The 21,370-nt window shown below is 36.1% G+C and overlaps 1 long non-coding RNA gene across 1 annotated transcript in view; it reads right to left on the bottom strand.

Annotated features, from left to right (window-relative positions):
• The window catches only part of LOC307193312, a 768,132-nt gene that overhangs the window by 400,225 nt on the left and 346,537 nt on the right, over nucleotides 1–21,370 (bottom strand). The window contains exon 6 of the long non-coding RNA XR_013830296.1: nucleotides 6,207–6,395. This is a non-coding gene — a long non-coding RNA (uncharacterized lncRNA). The remainder of the gene's footprint in view (nucleotides 1–6,206; nucleotides 6,396–21,370) is intronic.

The following is a 21,370-nucleotide window of genomic DNA, read 5'->3' on the forward strand; positions in this document are numbered from 1 at the left end:
TCCGGATGAGCAGGCTCAGCGGCCATGGCTCACGGGCCCAGCCTCTCCGCGGCATGTGGGATCTTCCTGGACTGGCGCACGAACCCGCGTCCCCTGCATCGGCAGGCGGACTCTCACCACTGCGCCACCAGGGAAGCCCGCTACTACCATTCTTAGTGTCCTATCTCAAGGACCAAGGTGGCTGCTCAGGTGATAGCAATCATGTGCACATTCCAGCCAATGGGAAGGATAAAGGAAATAGAGGGTGGTTTTTAGAAGTAATATAACACTTGCATTGGGCAGTAACATGACCCCATTGAGCTCCAAGAGAGATTTACAAGTATCAGTTCAATTTTGACCAGTTAATATTAGGGTTTCTATCACAAAGGTACAGTCAAGACAAATGTGATTTGAAGGGTATTTTATATTTGGAGGTCATATAAATGTAATAATATATCTCAGAATACAATCTGCAATGGAATATTCCCTTTTTTAGTTTAAAATTTTAAATATCAAAGTTCAACTATAAGAAAATAAACAACCCAATTTAGAAAGGGGTAAAAGATTGAACAGACACCTTACCAAAGAAGATATGCAGATGGAAAATAAGCATATTAATATACGCTCAATTATTTGTCACTGGGGAAATGCAAATTAAAACAATGAGATACCACTACACATCTATTAGAGTGGCCAAAATCCAAAAATATAGCAATACTGATTGCTGGCAAGGACACAGAGCAACATAAACTCTCATTTATTGCTAACAGGAATGAAAAATGATATAGCCATTTTTGAAGACAGCTTGGCAAACTCTTATAAAGCTATACAGTCTTACAATATGACCCCTCAATCACACTTCTGGACTGATTGAAAATTTATATAATACAGAAATATTCATGTAAAAGTTTATAGCCATTTTATTCATAATCACCAAAAATAGGAAGGAAGTAAATGTTCTTCAACAAGTGAATGAATAAACAAAGTATGGTACGTCCATACAATGAAATACTACTCAATGATGCAAGGATTGAGCTGTAAAACTAATGCAAAGACACGATGAATCTTAAATGCATGTTTCTATGTGAAAGAAGCCAGTCCAAAAAAGCTACATACTTTATGAGCTTATTTATATGACATTCTGGAAAAGATAAAAACCATAGAGATAGTAAAGAGATCAGTCTCCTTTGTTGGCCGTCCCAGTTATGACAAATGGATAGACCTCACCTTTCATAGCCCCTTCCTCCACGATCTCAATCATTCCTTGGTACTCAGTCTGTGTTGGGTCAACATACCCAAGGGGTGATTGACTTTACTGGAGTAGACGGCAGGTCCAGCTTTCTCAGTAATGCCATTCACTGAGTGTGTTTTGTTCACTTTTTCCGTGCTAATTTTGTTGCCTTTGCCTTTGGACAAGCTATACTCAACTATGTGCCCCAGTTCCAGGCTATCAACATTACCAGAGAACTCACTGTATTGGAAAAGATTTTCTTATCATGATTGGCTGGCTGTTTCAATAAATCCAAAGTTATCCTTCAAAGTTGCCACATAAGCCTCTTGGAGTTAGAATTATGACCTAAAAGTCACACACAAGTTGCTATCTCCTATCCAAGCCTCTGTTTCATATAATATTAAAAAATATGATATATAATATGTTTACATATTATTATATAACTATAATACATATATAATTATATGCACATACTTATATAAACAAATGAATGAATAAATAAATAAATGGGAGAAGACAGACAAATCGCCCATGCACAAGAATTCTAAACTATTTATGTAGATACTCTGCCCTCAAGGAGGTTGGGATTAATCCCCCACTCTTTAAATGGGGCTGTGCACAGTGACTCTCTTCCAAAGAATACAGTATGGAAAGAGGCGAAAAAAGAGCAATTTTACAATGGAGGAATCCAACAAACATGACCTCACCCAAATAATCAAGGTTAATATCAACATTGTTAAGGATGTTGATAGTATATACACTTGGTGTGATGCAACGAGAAGGACACTCTATCTCTGTGCTCTTTCTCCTAAAAACCCATAAACATCATCCACTCTAATCATGAGAAAAACAACAGACAAATTCCAGTTGAGAGACATTCTGCAAAATACCTGACCAGTACTCCTCAAAACTGTCTAGGTCATCAAAAATAAGGAAAAACTGAGAAAAATCACAGCAAAGAGTTTACTAAGGATACATGAGGACTAAATGTATTCTATCCTGAATGGGTTCCTAAAACAGAAATGGTACATTAGGTGAAAACTAAAGAAATCTGAATAGAGTATGGAATCTAGTTGATAATAAAGTATCAATATAGTTTCATTAATTGTGATAAGTGTGCCACAAGGGTAAGATATTAATAATAAGGGAAACTGAGCATAGAGTGTACAAGAACCCTTTGTACTATCTTTGCAATTTTTATGTAAATTTAAAATAATTTTTAAATTAAAAATTTATTTTCTAAAAAGATAACTAACAACCTTAAATAAACTACTACTTAAAAGTAATTTAAATATTTATACCACTAAAAAGTGAAATAATTTTGAGTTTTCTATATATCTATGACTCCTATTAAAAACTCAAAAATGTTTATGAAGTTTTCATAATAAGTAGTTATATACTGTTTCATTAAATTCTATTTAGGAAACTATTACATTAATAAATACAATTAACAATGATAGCAGTGATATAACCTTGAAGATAATTAGAGAAATTTGGCCAAACTGCTCAAAGGTTTAGGATTAGCTTCACGAATGGTTATGTAGCTTACCACACAGTGTGTAATGGTTTCTATTATCACTGGTTGAGGTGTGGGTACTCATATAACCATAATGTGATATTTTATTACAGTCCTTAATGGAACATATTTTTTATAATTGAACCTTTTTGTCTGCGTGAGAATATCATACAGCAGAGGAACTGAATATTTCAAGAATCCAATGAAAGTTCAGTATAAGATTTTACAAGGGACTGCACGTTTGAAACACAGAAAGGGAAGCATGCTAACTGGGAAATGAATTGCCAATTGGTTTTCTCTCCTGCTGGTCTCATAGGAGATACAGCAAGCTGAGAAAATTCAGTTGTACTCTTGCCAAAGAATCTCATATGTCAGAGAAAAGAAGCTCTGTAGGACTCTGTTTCAATGGCAGAGGTCAAAATATGCTTTCATTATAAGCATGTGTATATATATATGCAGTATAAGGAGGGAAATGTTAAAATGAAAGCATAAACTCAGAACTCTTTCATCTCAGGATATTTTTCTATATTACACTCTAAAAATAAAATGCTCCCATATAAAAATGTGAAATCAAGACTTTAGTACATCTGCTCTAACAAGATTTATATCTACTATTAATTGTATGCCACACAAATATCCAAACTTTCATACAAGTCTGAATATAAGCCCATTTTAAATATGAGTATTACTATTGGATAACTTACCTTACCCACTGGGGATACTGATTTAAAGATGTAAAATTCTTCAAAGTGACCTACACACTTAAGAAATTCTTTTGTAAAATTAAATTTGAATTCAATTAGGACCTGACATATTGGTGATGACGGAAAGTGCACAGATGCATAGGAATCATCTATTCAGAGGTATTAAGTGAAAATCTAGGATTGGATGTCATCATATCGGGAGGAACCATAGCTAAAAGAAAGCCAAGTACAGATCCTTAGCAAAATTCATCTTTAAATGACAGGAGAAAAAATAAAACCAGAAAAGTAAAAAGAGCCGTAACTTTGAGAGTGGAAAGAACAGTCAAAATTTAAAACTCAGTTCCACTATTTCCTGAGTGTGAACATTGACCCTTTGACTCTGTTTGCTCATCTGAAAATAAGGAAAATAATTCTTATTTCACCAGCTCAAATATAATGTTAATATAACATATGTAAAGTGCTTAGCTCAGTTCATTTGTTAGTTTCCTTCCTCATGAACACTTATTTTCTTGAAAATAAAAGTGAATCATGGAGACCAATACAAACCAATAAAAATTTTTAAGTCACTGAATAAGAGAATTCAGGGAAACAACATTGATTCTCTAAGAAATGCATGTTGTTTCCATGGTGCATTTTATGCAGGACCAACTTTACTCAGAGCCCACATATTTTGACTCTATACCAGTTTTCTCAGGGTTAGCTTTGATCTCACTGAATGAGAGTTACATTTAATGAGGAAGGTGTGGTTGTAAACAGGGAAAGGATATTATACTTTAAATTCAGAAATTCCTCGGAGGAGCATCTTTATTGCCAATGACTTCTGGTCATTTTGTTGGTCCTATCTGAAAATATATATCCAAAACTAAAACCAACTTGGCAAAATTTAGGAAATCCAAATATATTAAAAGAATCAAACTAAAGGAACTGGAAAAGAAGTTAAGTAACACAATATGTCTCTGTAAAGGATGTAAAAATTCAGCTGCTCTTGGATTTGTTAAATGCCTGTTTTCCTTTTAAAATACTTTTGGGAATAGGCAAAACCCAAAAGGTGTTTTACTAAGCACTTTTTCTGTTCATGTAGAAATGTCCCAGAGGAAATTTAATCTCCATGTTTCTGATACTTTCACACTTAACATCAAAGAATTGTTTTGTAAGAGTTATTTGATATATTAAGAGGATTTTTTGAGCTTTTTTCCAAGGCTTTCAAATTGTTTTTCTTGGAAAAAAAATGTAGTCACATCTAAGCAAGGGGATACTAATTCATACACCACTAAGTTCAAATTCAGTTCAAAACTCTGATGCCAAATTATGCAAAGAAAAGTCTTTCCTAGTTAAAAAATAATAACTCCTTTATTATAACATTTCAGCTAAACACCCCTACTTTATAGCAGATACATTTTCTTTATTACTTTATTACTATACTAATTTCATATACATCATTACAAAAAGAGCTAACTCCTAGTATAATGGAAGTAAGAACATCGCACGTTCTGCTATGTTGTTCTCATGAATTGAAGATGCATGAATGACTTCACACAAATTTGCAGAAAGTTCAAAAGGGTGAATGGAAGAGAATGGGAACTTTATTAGTAAATACCTGGTTAAATACCTGAAAGTTACTAAAGTTCTCTTCACCAAGAGCAAAGAGATTTAATCTTTATTTTTAAAAATCATTATGACCTTGGAATTTTCTAATCTTTAACCCAGAAATATCCAGACACCATCACCTGCTATTTAGACTATAAAAATAACCTACTGGTTAGTCTCTACAATTTTTATTTCCTCTGTTCAGTTCATTTTTCATACAGCCACCAGCTCTCTTATCCACCACAACCTTTAGTCCGTTCTTCATAGAACAGCCAGCATTATTTCCTTAAAATTAAAATCCAATCATACATCTGATCCACTTGAAGACAATCAGAGACTGCTGTAGACTGACATTTGTGTTCCCCCAAAATGCATATGTTGAAGCCTAATCCCCCATATGATGGTACTTGGAGGTGGGGCTTTGGGGAGGTGATTAGATCATAAGGGTGGAGCCCTCATGAATGGGATTAGTGCCCTTATAAAAGAGAATCCAGAGAGTTCTCTCACCCCTTCCTTCATGTGAGGACAAAGTGAACCATCACCAGACACCAAATCTTCAGGTGCCTTCATCTTGAACTTTCCAGCCTCCAGAATTGTGACAAATAAATTCCTGTTGTTTATAAACCACCTAGCCTATGGTATTCTGTTACAGCAGTCCAAACAGACTAAGATAGCGACTATACAGTTTCAAAAAAACTAATACAAACACTGAATTCCTTGATGTAGTATACCCCTCTACCACAAATCCAAAGCCTTGCTGAGCTTCTTTGGGATGAGCCAGGAAGAAAGCCACTTCCCGAATCAGTGCCTTTGCATACACTTTTCCCTCTGCCCGGACTGTGCCTCCCCACCCTGTTGCCCCAGTCAACCTCTACTTGTTATTTGAGCTTTCTTACCAATGTCTGCTAAAGAGCAGGCTTCTCTCACCATCATGCATACTGTTTCACACTCACTGAGCATGTCTTCATAATACGTTAAAAAACTGTGAATCAAATTTGGAGCTTTTTCAGTGTTTAAACAATTGAACTGAGTTTAGCTCCTGAGCTCCATTTTGATTCACTGCAGAAAACTTAATCTAATAATATACAGATTAACCGAAGTTATTTTTCCATCTCTTTAAGTAAATCCCTAGGCTTATAAACCCCATTCTTCTTCACCTGTGCCTATGATCAAACTCCCAGGGCCTTACCTTATATTCAGGTATTGATGGCAGAGGATGTCCGCTTCATCTTTTTGGTGAAGAAATTCATCTTGTTGACTGTTTCTTCAGCAACTACTATTCCCTCTGTACCAGTTCCACATGGTCGTGCAGACTATTCTGAGCTTCCTCCTGGTCTCTATGGCTAACCATTTGGAGAAGTCTCTCTGCTTCCTGTTTCTGAATAATACAGTAAATACAGCCACTGTTATTATAGTGTGTGCGTAGGAGGAGGATGTCTCACATATCTATCCAATAACACCATGTAGCCATTTTACTCTACCCATATTGCCACAGAATGGACATAACTTTTCTTTGAAAATTACATTCTTCTTGGCCTTCACCCTGAGAGTAAAGGTCACTTGTGTTCCGGGATATCTGCTAATTTATATGTAATATTATCCTTACTTCCAAAACCTAGGGCTATACCCAAATAGGTCTACTAGAATTGTGTCCCTTTCTAAGTGATAGGAGAGGTTACCTAAAACAAATTGTTCTTCATGTTGGAAAAAAAATATGACATACTCAAGACCACTGGATCTTTTAAAAATTTCACGAGGATGACAGACCCCAGAATTTCTTTGTAGTATTTATTTCCCAACCCCTAGTGTACAAATATCTAGAGCAGTTGCCACTTGCTCCTTATTGGGTATTATGTTGTATTATCGACAACATAATACAGTGAACCAACATGATGTCCTGTGGAATAGAAAAGTGACCATGGTCCCAGGACCAGATTATGACACAGGGTTGGAAAGCTGATATAGCCTTGTAGGATAGGTATTGTTGGTCCTATCAGCTGGAAGCAATCCCCTCCCTAAGATCTTTACTAACAGATATAAAGAGAAAAATCATTCACTAAATCAATAGCTGCAACAGCTGGTCATAACCATATACAAGGGGTTATATTGATTTGATCCAACAACAAAACCACAACGGAAGCAGCAGCTGTAATTGGAGTAACCAACTAAAAGTAAGTTTACAACAATCCACCATTATTTTCTAAGGTTGATCTGTCTTCTCCACAGGCCAAATAGGTGGGTTGAATGGGGATATGATAGGGATCATCACTACTATTTCCTGATGGTGGCACAATCTCTACCACTTCTGCAGAAATGTGGTTTTGTGTTGGGTTTAGTACTTTAAGGGTAGAGGCAGTTCTAGTTGCCTCTGTTTGGTCATTCCTATCAAAATAGCCCACATTCCATGTTTCAGGGAACCAACATGGGGATTCTGCTAGTTTCTGCGCATGACTATTCCAATTATACATTATGGAACTGAAGAATTAACCACAGAGTAGAACAGGGGACCCATTGGACCCACTCTGAGATGGCCATGAGCCAAAATTCCAATGATAACTTGACCTCCATAAATCACTATTGTGACTAGTATAACACAGTGATTTCTAGCAATTATTGAAAAGTTAGATTATTTTCCCTTCACCGTAGTAAGTAACTACAGGTCCCTTTGTGGAAGGCTAGGAGTAAGATAAACAGTAAAATTCTGGCAGTGTAGTGAGGTTCTTCCTCAATGAGATCTGGCGTCCCCTTCATTTAAAAAGCTCTGAGGCACCAACTGGCTCAAGCTATTATTAGAACTAATAAGTGAGTTTGTCAAGGTTGCAAGGTATAAGAATGATACACAGAAATCAATTGTATTAAAATATATTAGCAACAAAACATTTAAAAATGATTCTTATATCCTTCAGATCTATTCACACACTTATCTCCCAGATTTTCTTGATATAAATTGGCAAGGCCATGCAATTCTTATGGTGTATATAACACTTTTTTTCTTTTTTAAATCTTGCCCTCTGGGCTTTGTTGTACTTCAGTCTACTTATCGGTCTACAAGCAAGGGGAGAAAATGAAGGTCGGTACTGAAGACAACCAGCGGTTCCTTGCAAGGCAACTACCATAGGGGAGGTCACTATAAGTTCTTTAGGCAAGGATTGACTAATTAATTGATAAATTGATTCATTCAATTTGTGTGGTATACAGCCATCTCTAGGAATAGACTTTGAGTTGGTTTTCAGAAATCTCAACCTTGTGATTGTAGAGGAAAAAGGTTTCTTGAAGGGCAATCACAGAAGCTTTCAAGTCTCTTATGGGAATCTTGAACTGGGAATTAAAAGCACTGAGCTCATCATTTTCCCCTAGGTTTCCCAGCACACTTAGAACCAATCAACTTACCCTATCATACTTCTTGTTTTCACACACACACACACACACACACACACACACACACACACACAAATATTCTATAACATCAAATACCTAGCCAACCAAAGATTTTCCTTCAATAGGCACGTGATTACAGTTTCTAAAGATAATAATAATTTGCATAACTGCATTGCCACTGAATGTCATGGGCTAGCAATGCCTCCTTCATCTATTTAAAAATAGAGTCATGAATGTTTAAGTTTAATCTGATTAAAGAACCTATTCCACATGGAAACAACCTAAAAGCCCATTGACAGATGAATGGATAAAGAAGATGCGGTATATATGTACAATGAAATATTACTCAGCCATAAAAGAGAATGGAATATTGCCATTTGCAGCAACATGGATGGACCTAGAGATTATCATACTAAGTGAAGTCAGAAAGAGAAAGACACATACCATATGATATCACTTATATGTGGAATCTAAAACACAACACAGATTAACATATCTATGAAACACAAACAGACTCACAGGCATAGAGAACAGACTTGTGGTTGCCAAGGGGTAAGAGAGTTGGGGAGGAAGGATTGAGAGTTTGGAATTAGCAGATGCAAACTAGTATATATATAGGATGGATAAACAACAAGGTCCTACTCTGTAACATAGGGAACTATTTTCAATATCCTGTGATAAACCATAATGGAAAAGAGTATGAAAAAGAACACACATACACACACACATATATGTATAACTGAATCACTTTGCTGTGCAGCAGATATTAATACAACATTGTAAATCAACCATACTTCAATAAAATTAAAAAAAGAAACAATCCCAAATAACCCAGAAACAATTCATAGAACTTATGCTTCAGATCTGTCCCTTTGGAACCACTCTTGTTAACAAATTCTGTATCAGTCAGAGTACAATTAGAGAAGCAAACCACTAAAACAATTTGATCCTCTGCAACTGTGGGAGCTGGTTAAACAATCTCTGTAACGTTTTTGTCTTCAAGCTTAAGTCTATAAGGCAGATAATTAAGAAGGGAAGATGAATGTAAAATGAAGGAGAACAAGGTCAAGCTGGAAACCATAAGTAACAAAATCTGTATTAGTTATTTATCACTTCATATAAAACTGCTCAACACTTAATGGCTTAAAGCAAAGTGGATAATTATTTCTTATCTCACACAGTTTCTATGGGTCAGAAATTCAGGGACGGCTTAGCTGGGTCTCTTGTGAAGTTTTGGTCAGATGTGAACTGGGGCTTCTGTCATCTGAGGGCCTTGAGGGGGCTGTAGTACCCACTTCCAAGATGGCTAACTCATATGATTCAGTTGCTTTCAAGCTGTTGGAAAAGAGAACTTATTTTCTCACCACAAGATTCTCTTCATAGGGCTTCCTGAGTGTCTTTACAATATGTCAGCTGGCTTTCCTTAGAGTGAGTGAGCCCAGAGAGAAAGTAGGAGAAAGTCAAAATACCTTTTACGACTTAGTCTCTCAAGCCATGCACTATCAGTCCTTCCGTATTCTACAATATTTATTAGAAGAATCCAAGTCCTGCCCACACTTAAGGGGAGTGGAATTAGGCTCTCAATTTTGAAGAAAAGAGTGTCAAAGAATTTGTAGAAATATTTTAAATCATCACATAAACTTACTAGCAATTCCTCTCATATGTTTACTAAAATGAAAGAAAACATATGTTCACAAAAAGAGATCTATGAAAATGATCATGGCCGTTTTATTCAAAATAGTGAAAAACTGGAAAGAGTTCACACATCCACCAACAGGAGAATGAATAAACACAGTTAGCTTCATGCAATGTAATACCACTCAGCACTAAAAAGAAACTATTGATTATGCAAACACATAAGAATGCTCAAAATATTATGCTAAATAAAACAAGCCTTATACATTTGATTTCCTGTGTATGAATCCATGCATATGAAGTTCTAGAACAGGCTAAACTATACTATGTAAACAAATTCAGAACAGTGGTTGCTTTTGAAGATTGGAATATGAGGACATACTGTGAAGTGGCAGTGAGGGAATTTTCTGTGGTCATTATGATGCTCTTTAACTTGACAGTTATAGTCAAGTGTCTTACACTAGTGTCTACATTTATCTACACGCATAGAAAGGAATGCCTAATATTCAATATTTCACTGTATATAAATTGTACTTAAAACATAAACAAATATTAAACTCTTGATAATGATCTTCATTCATACATGTTTAGATGTGAAATAGTCTGCTGTCTGTAACTTACTTTGACATACATAAAAATAAGATGGAGTAATGGATGGAGAGATATAGGGCTGGACATATATGTGGTAAAACAAACATCGCAAAATATTAATAATAGAATAGTCATGTGGAGCAGACCTGACCCCAACCTGCGGCTTGGAGGACAAGCTAGCCAAGCCAGGACTAAATTAGCCAAACTTCATCTGCACTTCAAGTGGAAGAGTGAGAATGATTATTAAGTCTCCAAATTTTTGGATAGTTTGTTACATGATGTTATTGTGGTAAGAATTAACCAAATTGCCAAAGTAATAGTTTTCCCACATTATCACTCTATAGAGAAGTGCTTGTACAAAACTTTCTTCGTTATGTGTTGTGCAGAGAAAATTAACAGCCATAAACCATGCTTCATAGGACCTTAAGTCATGGAGACATACAACAAGTGCGTGGACAAATGAGTAGCAGGTATGAAGCTAAGGATATGAACACACTGGATATATTCCTAAGTGACAGAAGACTTAAGCTACTTACTTTACTGCAGAGGAAAATCAGCATCTGATAAGGTTTGATTGAATTTAAAAGCAACCTGTAATCAGTTTGGGGATGGTTAGGTAAGAATGAATGGATGATCTCCCCATTGTCTTCATTATGATTTTGTAATTCTATGGCTATATTGTTGCTCAACCCAGAGACAGCCTGCCTCAGGGAGTGCAATATTAAATTATCTTCAGCTCCATGAGCTGCAATGGTCAAGATGTATCCAAACTGGAGGAGAACCTCCAAGGAGCTTTAGAGAAAAGAAGGAGAAAGAAAAGCTTCTGATTTTGATTCATGTCCAGAAACACATCCAATTATATTTAATTAGCCTTTCAAATTAATTTTGAACAATTGTTCAATTATTTTATGTGCCGCCTCCTCTTCCTATATATTATCCTTCTTCTTCTAAGATAGAACCCCAGAAATAGACTTTGGGCTGAAAAGTTGCAAAGTGCGTTTCTCTCTCGTTGTCCTTTGAAACCAACACTCATTTGAAGGCTTTTAAGGAGTCTGTGAGGAGTCTTGACCCTGGCCCGTAGGCATCACCTCCAAGGCACGTCCATCTAAATGGACTCCTTTTCCTCAAGGGCAATCATTCATCATCACTCGCAGTCTCTCAGCCAACTAGCTGAAAATAAAGAGGAGCATTTTTACTGCTACAATAAAGGCTGACTTCCTATCTGAGACCTCTTTCAGTTTGGGGGAAAGGTAAGATTTTTAAAAAGTCTCTATGCTTTATGGTCCACATCCCCTACTATGAATTCAACTGAGGGTCTCCTGAGAAGAGAAGATCACACAGTTTGTCAATCCTTTGACCAGAGGAGGAATTAAACCATAAAGTGCAAGACTGAGGCAGGGTTGGATCCTAGGCCAAATTACGAAGTTGAATGTGTCTTTCCCTTTGACTTTTCAGTTTCTGCTGTTCTCCTTAAGCTCTCATCCCCATCGCTCCTGGTATCCTTGCACATGGTCCATGACCTCTTGTGGTTCCCTTTTCTCTAGGTGTCAGGCAAGCCCCTCCATTGCTAAGACTCCTTCCGTATCAGGGCATCTATGACGTTTCTCTTTCCTACTTAACCTTATACTACACATTTTATTGTTTCTTTTATTATCTACTGCTGTGCATAATTTACAAATTAAAACACACATATTTATTTTATCTCTAAATAAATCCATATATGTGGTGTAGAAGAAAGAATAGCTTAGACATCAGATAGACCTGGGATTGAATTTGGGTTTTACTAGTAGCTGTGTGATTTTGAACAAATACCTTAACTTTTTTGAACCATGTCTAAAAAAGATCACGTTCTATACACTTTGGGATTACAATCTCTTTTCCAAGTTTTCTATGAACTCCCAGCAGGCTGATACACTAGTTGATTACCTTACCTGTAATTCTGAATTCTCCCTTTACTAAAATAATTGAGTTCATAACATGTGCATCACAAAAAAGCTTCATGTGTTAATTGACACATCATATGCAAATTGCAAAAAAAAAAACAAAACAAAACAGGAAAGCAACACAATGTTTAAAAGACCACTTTCGAGTCACAAATAACAGGAGGCCAAACAGTACTGTTTAGAATACTGAAAAAGAAGGACCACGGTTTGACAGGAGATGCCCTATTAACATTTAATTAATATTTAGATTACAATAAAAAAAGAAATGGTCATCTTTGAAGACATTTGCAGATCCTTTCAGTGTTACGTAATCTTAGCTAATACATGCATTAAAGTTTGCTCAAAAGTGTTTCTTCAAATTCTAATTAAACTGTCAGTGCAATAAATGATAGAAGGGGCATAAGGCCCCTTCTCAGCTCCATTGATTTTGTAAGCACTAAATTAAAACACCACTATCATTTTTGCCTTATGCTTATTAAGGTCATTACAAATTCAGTCTCATAAAGTAGAATTTAATTAAAGATAATGAGACAAAATATTTGAACAAATCACATTTTGTTCCAAACATAAGAGATTGATGGAATTAAATTTGTAAATTGAAATTTCTTTTTACCTAAAATGTATGTACTACCCATCATATCTGGAAAAAATATCATAACCTACGGGATGACTTCCTTCTGCCACATGTGAGTTATCTTTTCCAACTACTAATTATATTTTGGCAAAATATGGATCATGCATAAATCCTACACTGACTAGTTTTTAACAGAAGTTAAATCTGACTGGATTATCAATCTCCATGCAATTTTAATATCAGAACAAAAACTAGGAGGAAAACATCATGAAAATAAGTATTTTAGATTCTCTTCTCTCTCTAGGTGCAGAGGCTTCATCCAAAATGCTTTACTCAAAACACAGGAGGGTTAATACACCATTCAATCCTGAGGAATAGTATAATATAGTTTTTTAGAGTCTCATAAGTATTTTTCATAGCTTGTAATATATTTAGAAAGTCACTCTTTTTTAAAAAATTCAATTTATTCTGGCATTTTTTGGAAATATTTATCTATAGTTATGTAATCTATATGTCATGTTACTGTTGTGTAGTGTAATAAATTAAAGCACTTATTTGATATATTCTTAAGACATTCTATTGTTTTTGATTGATAAGGAATATCAAGGTATAGAATCATACCACTGAGACAAAGGAAAGAATTCTAACTAGATAATTTTTAGAGAAGTCATTCCACACAAATCCCTTCCTGCTTCACCTAATAAAAAATAATAAGGTAATAAAATAAGCCTCAATTCTTGGAAATTTCAGGAGAATTAGATATGAATGAATTTTCCAGCTATCTGAGCTTGTTTTGAAGTCAAATAAATCAAATGTCTCTTTTTGGTAAAACACTGTGTTAAACACACACACACAAAAGATAAGTAATATATAGACCCTGCCCTCAGCCATCAGAGATATATAAACAAATATTCAAAGTAAAAAGCAGACAAAGTTTCGCCTTGAAGTTCAACTATACAATAGGAGGTAAAGAGGTTGCATAGTAAATTACAACTCTGGGGAGTAATTTGAAAGTTTATTTTATTTTATTTTATTTTTTTATTCATGCTGGTGGCTTTTGTTCTCATAAGGATCTTTGGAAATGTATTAAAAAGTATTCTGGAAACAAATGACTCAGTGGAATCATTATGAATGTCAACGACTGTAATGTGCATTAAAATAATTCTTAAGGACCACAGGCAGTTACAGAAATAATTGCCCATACACTAAATGGCCCCCCAATTGTATAACTTATAAATTATCACATCTGCTTTTCTTATCTCTTTCTTGTCTCTCACCCAGTTCGAAGTACCTTTCTTTTGCTACCAAACAATTCTCCTACTTTCCTTCTAACATACCATTTATAATAGGCAAAAATTTAATAAATTTAATAAAACATTCTACTAGTTTAGAGTCCCAATTCTAGCTGAGACAGAGAACCAGGTGAGGTGGTTTAGGTTGTTTTTTGTTTTGCAATATGGATCCCGCTTCTTACTCCTTAAGTATTTCCGATTCAGAAGGTCCAAGGTAAGGCAAAATGATCTGTTGGGGTTTTTTTCGAACTTTTGTGCAATTCAGATCTGATCCACATTTGAGCGTTACTGCTCTATTAATTTTAAAGGCATCTGCTTTAAAACAATTATACAATATTTAACCGAAAAAAGGAAGGTGAACTTTTTTGACAAATCTGAATTAATGTTTTCTACCTATCCCTAAATTATTTCACCCTAACCAGAAATGCAGCAAGGGTATTTTCTTTTCAGAAGTCCTTGTTCATAGAATAGCAACCCCATCATGTGGTATTTTGCTGAAATTGCTTCTAGAGGCATATTAGGTTTAATGTATTTTCATATCCAAAAGCAAAATTTTTAAAATTATTTATTTACTCATTCAACATTTATTGAGCAGACATTATACAGTAGGCATAATACTAGATGCTCAACAAAAAAAAATTCAAAATCAATACTTTAATCTATTTACATCCGTGTTGAAATCTATACAGTGTCAAAAATAAAGCTGGTTGACCCCATGATATTGATTAATACAATCCTATTCAAATTACCAATCAGATTCTTTTCATTAAAATCGATGGTTTGTGGCAGTTTGAACTTCCTAAAAAGTTTGTTTAATCAGAGCTAGGGCAAGACTAGTTGATTGGTCTACCAAGATGACTTATTACACTAATTATGGGCCCTCATCCACTTCTCTCTCAGAATATATTTGGTCATTACCCAGGAAACTTCCAGAGAACCCATCAGAACAACGACTTTCAAAATTGTATTAACTGACACTGAAACCCAAACCAACACTGGGTTTGGTTTCTTTTTAATTGAGTTTTTCTCCAGTGCTTCCAAACATTTAAAAATAAATATTTTTTAGATAAATGACTTTACCACTACCAAAAGCTAGAAATGCATTGAGGTTTGATTCTGATGTACAGATCATAAATGCAAAAGGATTACTCTTTAAAATTAGGCATTTGTGCTCTTTGCTAGTGCAACATTATCATGGTCTTGCATGCACAATGACTATTGAGCACAGTGTTCTTTATTAATGAGAACCAGAGCTGACAGAAAAGACCATTGTCCTAGGAAAGAATTTGTGCACATTTTTCTAAGTGCACTCCTTCGTTTTTTTGCTAAATCAAGATCATTCCATAAAAACAGATATTCTGAGACACAGTTACTTTAAGAATTTTAAGGGGGTTTAAAATTAGAAAACTGAAGATGCCAATTTTAAAATTCCCTTTTGTTGGTAACCACAACTACAAATTCCCAATAACACTTGAATATATGGTTACATGTATCTCTTTATTAGCCAGTATTTTTATGGTTTAAAGCAACAGTGCCTTTCTAAAAAGTTGTCTGTAAATTGCATTTTACAGTCAACTCAGAAAATTGAAAAAAGTATGTCATTCTTATTTAAATTTTACAAGGGTAGATTTTGTGAATTTAGCAGATACAGGAATAAATTATTGAGGACTACAAATTTTAGCTACAAGATATGTTACCAAAATGTTTATTAAGTATCTGGCATTGAAGCCCAGGAATTCTTCCAAACGAATTATATATTCTAAATGTGCAAAGTATATGAATAGACCTGCCTTGTGAAATACAGTAACTACTAGCCACAAATACATATTGACTGCTTGAAATGTGGCCACTGTTGATAAATTGCATTTTAATTTTATTTAATTTCAATTAATAATTTTAATAGCCACATGTGACCAGCTGCTGCCATATTGGATACTGCAGGTCTAGAATCACATACTGTATTTAGTTGCCATTTTATCTTTAATATCCTCTAATGTCAGCCTTTCTCAGCCTTTTTCTCCTTATGATATTCATATTTTTGGAGAATATATTTGGTGGACCATCTTTATAGCTCCTTATCCTGACCTGAAAACTCTTTTCTGGAACTTATCTTCAAACCAAATTTGTAGGAAATGTTTACATCTGTGAATCCTGAGACCTTTAATACCAATCAAATGGGCAACCAATCCATAATGGATGTTACAAGAGGTACAAGCATAAATAAAAGGATGTCTCTGAATACTGAGAACTCCTGAAGTCAAGGAAAAGCAGACAGAGTGTCAATTTGAAGTGTACACACCAAGGTCATGGGAGACTGTGGAGTAGCCGTTAATACAGAAGACAGACAAAGAAAGGAGCTGTGAGATCTAATAAAGCCTCAACATACGGGTAGGAAGGCTTGGTAGTAAGGAAATGATACAGTGCTTAATTTCAACAGTTTATAACCTTAATAATGAAGCTGTAAGGACCACAACTCTGTTATATGACCAGCTAAGATAGGGAGATAAAACAGACATATAAAAGCCATCAAAGAAAATAATATCATTAATCATTTTTAATAGTCTAGAAAAGGCAATTGTTATTTCTGTAAAAAGCTAGAAAGTAGATGAAAAAATCAGGATATGTTTCATAGAGTAACACTAGGTGTGACTTCAAACAAAATATATTGTATATATTCCTATATCTGATTCTAACTACTATCGTAAGAGGTTGGATTATGTTATTTGTACAACTCTATGAATATACTAAAAACCATTGAATTGTACATTTTAAAAGAGTGAATTTTGTGGTATATAAGTAATACCTTAATAAAGTTGCAACAAGATAATATATAAAAATAAAAAATAAATCTGCAAAAGAAGCCTCTCTTCTCAAGGGAGGATGGTTTGGGGACTGCAGGTTGAAGTAGATATTTGGGAGAGCTAAATTTCTCTGTTCAATGAATGGAGAAGAAATAGAAAAGTTAGCTGAAGGAGTCATCATGAAGATGACTTTGGAAAAAGAGGTGAGAGAGATGGATGAGACAAGGGCCCGCACAGTTGCAAGGGTGGGATTTGAGAGCCCTCAAGGACAGGGTATCCCAAAAGGACTTTGCTGCATAAGGAATACAAAGGGGAATTTTTAAGTAGTTTACCATGATGTTTTCTATGCACCTGTCTCTATCGTTTTCAGTCTTGCAGTGCTTTAGTAAATGTTACATTTCTCACTAATCCTTTTCCATCAATGTGGATTCTTTTGGGGGAAATAAAAAGGGGACTATGTCCAGGTTAAGGCAAATACATGCAATGTGGGGAAGCTGGAGCTGAGGTCAAAGGAGATGCTGGAGTCTAGGTATCTTGGAATTAGCAGAAATTCCAGGGAGAATTAAGACTTTTGAAAGCTGTAGAATTAGTGAGGTTCAAGTTGAGATTCCCAAGTGGTAAAGGGGAACCAGGATCATACCTGGGATACAGATGGAATGAACAGAAAAGTACATTAAGGTAAATATATGATACAATGAAAGGATGAAGTTGGAAAACAGGAAAGCCCAGAGATGATCTAGACCCAAGAAGAGTAGATGGAGTTGCTTGGCTGCTGGCAGATGGAAAGACTATAGACTCACCTCCCCCTTAATCTCCCCCAACCCTTGTGAATGTCTATAGCTCAGCGATGAGGGTCTAGAACTCCTGAGTAGAGTGCATGAGGTGCTTCAGTGTGCTTCAGGTGATAGAGGGCTATCTTCTTTTTTTGTATTGTGGTATATAATATATATAACATACGTTTACCATTTTAACTATTTTTAAGTGTACGATTGAGTGACATTAAGTACATTCAGATTGTTACACACCTATTACCACTATTCATTACCAGAACTTATTTCTAATAATCCGATACTGAAATCCTGTACCTGTAAAATAATAACTCTCCATTCCTTCCTCCTTTCAGCCCGCTGGTAACGTCTATTGTACTTTCTGTCTCTATGCACTTGCCTATTCTAGGTACCTCATATAAGTGGAATCACACAGCATTTGCCCTTTTGTGGCTAGCTCATTTCACTTAGCTGAATGTTGTCAAGGTTCATCCATATTGTAGGGTATATCAGAATTTCATTCCTTTCTAAGACTGAATAATAATATTCAGGCTATCTTTTTAAATGAGGTTCTCCTATGGCTGAGTTCAAGCTCTACTGCTTGGCGCACTGATCCATTTTCTACTTTTTTCTGTGAATGGGACTCCTCCTTATGTTACTCTACTGCCTACAGAGGAATCAATGTTACTTTAGGAAAATCAAGTCATAAATCAGGTAAGGCCATCCTAGACACATGCCCATCAGAGACTAACTCTACTTCTTGTTCCTCTTCCTATATTTCTCAATCAATTACTTTTACATAGAGAAACATCTGATATGTGAACTCTCAAGAAAGAATAGAAGGTTCTAAGGGAACCTGTCTCATTGAATTCAAGCTACTTTGCCTCAAGTAGATTAACTCCTAATGCCCTACAGTCCATCCTCAGAGCACATCTAGTGAGGACACATCAGTTTCTCAGGTGCCGAAAGTCTACACAGGGTCCACAGGGAGCAGCCTGTGGCAGTTGGAGCTCTAGATTCTGAACTCCAGAAAAGACAAGAATTTAGTCTTAATTCAAGAAGGAAAAGACCCTAAAGGACCCAAAGCAGGAATACGTGGAGGAAGTGATGCAGGTTTGAGGATCCCTCAAACTCAAGGGAAAAACAACCTGGCCCAAGGGGCTCAGCAGACACCCTGTGAACAAGTTCCTTCAGGACCTGCCACAGAAGTAAAGGCTTCTTGACAGAGTCACTTTGGAAAGTGGATGGGGAGCTTTTTCTTTGGCTATATACCAGGTAAAAAGCAAATGAAAGGAGGGTCCTCTTCAGGAAACCAGTTAAAGGTCATTCTCTGAGCAAAACCCAAGCCCAGAAGAGCGCAGAGCTGTATTTTTGCACAGTGGGGGACTGAAGTTCAGGAGCCCTTGACAACCACTGACTAGATCCCAAGAGAAGAAACTGGGGCTTAGCCTGGACTTCATAACCTGGGAGAAAATCAGTACAAGGGGAAACTCCAGGCCCAGGAAGAGCCTCTAGAGGGGCATTCCTGAGACTACAGGGATCTCTCCCATGCAGAGCAAAGGAGAGTGGTGAGTGCCCTATCATGTATACAATAAACTGTCTCTGATGGCCACAGATACACAAGCAGGGGCAGAGACAGGGACAGAATCCTCACAAAATCGTAAGATTCAAGCATCAGCAGATATATCCAAGCTATCTCCTTTTAGGCCCCATGTCTCTGCCAGGATAAGGCAAGCACACCAAGTACCTGCAGCCTGCCTCAATCCTGCTCAAGGTGCTGCCTTCAGAGAGGTGTGTCTTCTATTCAGTCAGGAAACATTTCTAGGAAAGAGTCTTTCCAGGAAGCAACATTTTTAACTAAGAAAAAATCTAGTCCATGCTAAGGAAACATATTATCTCTCATGTAAGTAAATGAAACAGCGCTCAATTTCAGTAGTTTATCACTTTAATAATGAAGCTTTTATGCATCAGAGTTGTTTGTTACATGACTGGCTTATGAGAATATTACATATGAGTGTATATGTGTGTAGATATGTGTGTGTATCATATTTACATATACATGAACATGTATATTTAATTATCAATATAAAATATTTAAATTTTCTTTCTATATAATGTGCATATATTGATATATAAATATAGTTATGTACACAGAGATTCTATATGTGTATATAGAGAGAGCAAAAGATTCAAATATAATATGTGTGAATTCAACAAAAATAACTTCATTAACTATGTTTTTTTTTTAATATAGAGAGACCAATTGAATTTTAATGAAATGTTACGAACTGGATGGGAAAAATCAAGAATCCCTAACTATTGCTATGCAAAAGTTATAAATGCTTTGGTTAGAGAATGGATTATGTTAGAGAAGGGCTCTCCTCACTTTCCAATTCCAGATGATTTGGAGGTGCAGGGTGGGTTAGAGACCTGGGAGAATTGAGTTGCTCTGTATATTAAAGAGGATGAAAGGCTATTTGTTTCTGAGGGGGCTTAGTGTGCCATGGCTGAGCTCAAGCTCAACTTCCTGGGGCACGAATTCCATCTTCATCTTTCTAGGTGAGCTGGTCCTCACTTTCTGTTACTGGACTACTGACAGGAGAATCTATTCTTATTTCCAAAATGAAGGCATGATCAGGTAAGGAAATCCTAGGCTCACATCCAGTAAAAATTGACTCTATTCTCCTGTTCCTCTTTTGACACTTCCAAATCAGTTTTGTTGTCTCAGAAATACACCTGAGATAAGATAGAGTACGACTAATGTGATCAGTCATAATTGAGATATATTGTGTCAAATACAGAGAAGATTTCAAAGAGTTAGTATGAAAAATGTTTTAATTTCTCATTAATAATTTTTATATTGATTACACGTTGAAATGGTAACTGGGCTAAGTCGACTAAATACCTTAGATTAATTTTCCATATGTCTTTTTTAAAACGATTCTTCCGGGCTTCCCTGGTGGCGCAGTGGTTGAGAGTCCGCCTGCCAATGCAGGGGACACGGGTTCGTGCCCCGGTCTGGGAAGATCTCACATGCCGCGGAGCGGCTGGGCCCGTGAGCCATGGCCGCTGAGCCTGCGCGTCCGGAGGCTGTGCTCCGCAACGGGAGAGGCCACAACAGTGAGAGGCCCTCATACCGCAAAAAAAAAAAAAAAAAAAGATTTTTCCTTTTTTTAATTTTTGCCTGCGTTGGGTCTTCATTGATGCATTGGGTCTTAGTTGCAGACAGTGGGGGCTATTCTTCGTTGCGGTGCACGAGCTTCTCATTGTGGTAGCTTCTCTTGTTGCACAGCATGGGCTCTAGGCACATGGGCTTCAGTAGTTGTGGCACGCAGGCTCAGTAGTTGTGGCTCACGGGCTCTAGAGCACAGG

The sequence above is a fragment of the Stenella coeruleoalba genome, assembly GCF_951394435.1.
Source record: "Stenella coeruleoalba genome assembly, chromosome: 10".
Classification (NCBI taxonomy): domain Eukaryota; kingdom Metazoa; phylum Chordata; class Mammalia; order Artiodactyla; family Delphinidae; genus Stenella; species Stenella coeruleoalba.